This window comes from Oratosquilla oratoria, chromosome 4, assembly GCF_046742065.1.
Source record: "Oratosquilla oratoria isolate Oo_2021 chromosome 4, ASM4674206v1, whole genome shotgun sequence".
In the NCBI taxonomy this organism is placed as follows: domain Eukaryota; kingdom Metazoa; phylum Arthropoda; class Malacostraca; order Stomatopoda; family Squillidae; genus Oratosquilla; species Oratosquilla oratoria.
The window spans coordinates 87,512,379-87,514,419 of NC_134780.1; positions in this window are offsets into that span (position 1 = coordinate 87,512,379).

Below are 2,041 nucleotides of genomic sequence, written 5' to 3' on the forward strand. Positions count from 1 at the left end.
ATCCTACTCACCTGGAGAAAATAACCAAGAAAGTAACGGGAAATAACCTTGATTATACCTAGATGTCAATAACAAGAATGACTGTAAATAGGTAATGGGAGATTTTCAGTCTTCCATGTGTGTTCAGTGATAAAGTTGTTTTTCTGTCACCGTCACAAAATGAAGAATTGGGATTGGGAGTGCATAAGTACTGCAACAATTGTTCTGGTTCTGAGAAACGCGGGAGCATTCACCCAAATAACTTTCCACAGTTCCAAATACTTTTAACCCTAACCTTAACGAAATTGCCATAATCTCTAACCTTACCCTAGGTGGTGACTTCAACGCCAAGTCGTTGGCCTGGTGTGTCAATAACCCAGGGACAGATAGATGGTTTGATCTGCAAACACAAGTTAACTCATTAGCCATCTTGAACAACACCCATAATCACACATACATTCCCTATCAAGTCCTCTACAGCCCACCCTGCCTAACCCCAACAAATTCATGTAAAGTGGTTGGACCCCTCGAACCCAGCCACCTACCAGTCATCACCAAAACACAATGCACCCCAGTTGGCCACAGACACGCATACACCAATGACAAGAGAGCAAACTGGGAATTTTTCACTGAAGAGTTAGAATAATAATCTGAGACACAAAACAGTGCACCAATGACAGACAGACGCTATAGTGCACATCTATAATACAATCATAAAAACGAAGACAAGAAATACATCCCAGAGGCAACAGAAAATCACACACTCCCAACTTTTCACCAGAAATCCAAGGCCTCATCAGACAACGCGATACACTTAAACACAATACCCCCATATCTATCCCTCTGAACATAACAGACCAAATGCAAGCAACAAACGCTAAGAGTAACAACAAAGTACATGAGCAAAAGCGCAAGATTGGCAAAGACTTGTCAATACACTTAATCACGAAGCAAACGTCAGAAAGCTGTACAAGACACGCAACAGCTTTGCACTATTCAATAGTGACAGAAAACGCTCTCACACAGCAACAACCACAACAACAGCTAACTTACTCTCAAACAGACAACAAGCAAACACACTAAAAATGATCTTGCACGGACAAGCCATCTCACCTCACCCTGATGATGGACGTATCATTCGACGTATGAAAAACTTCCTCACAGTTCCAGACTACACACCATTCATAGATACCCACACGAAACATATAATCCATAACCTCAAGTACTCATCCGCCTGTGGACCTGACAATATATGTAACATCCACCTAAAACACACTGGAACACATGGCATACACTCACGCACCAACATTATAAACTACAGCTAATCACGCATCACTGTACTCGATATCTGAAAGCATGGGGAAATCATCGTCATCCTGAAACCCAACAAAGAGCCGATAATTCCAGCATCACACCCCCCTGTCATACTTCTCTGCACATTTTCCACCCCCAAAATCATAGAATACTTCATACTGTAACTCGTCACATCACATATCCTTCTTTCTGAATCACAACAAAGTTTTAGACTACTATAAAACATGTAAAACCGATGTTCCCGTTTCGACTTTACACGAATGTCCTTCAGGATACACAGGAAAATATTTCTTCTTATTCATAAACTTAACTGGCATCCATCTCCTAAAACCTACCACAAACTTTGATAACAAAATGAACTTAATTATTTAGATGGAGATACAAAGAAAATTATTATGAGATTTCATACATTTCTATTGATTCTAGTTTTCAAAATTAGTGTAATTAGGATTATTTAATTCTTAAGTGATCTCTGAAGCCTTGGACATTACCTCTTTTCAAATTATAGAATTTTGAAAATCCTATATTCGTGTTTTACAAAACGCTTTTCCAGTACTATTTAAGAAAAAAAATTCTTCTATATATTTCAAAATTCATTGCTCACACTGAGTAGGTTTTGGTACTCCATACTGTCCCTAATAAAATGATACTTTACTGCATCATGTGCCCTTGTTTGACAGAGTTTCCTTCTTGTGTAAATAATACATTAATTTTATTTGACATTGCAATTTGGTCCTTTTCCCTCTAT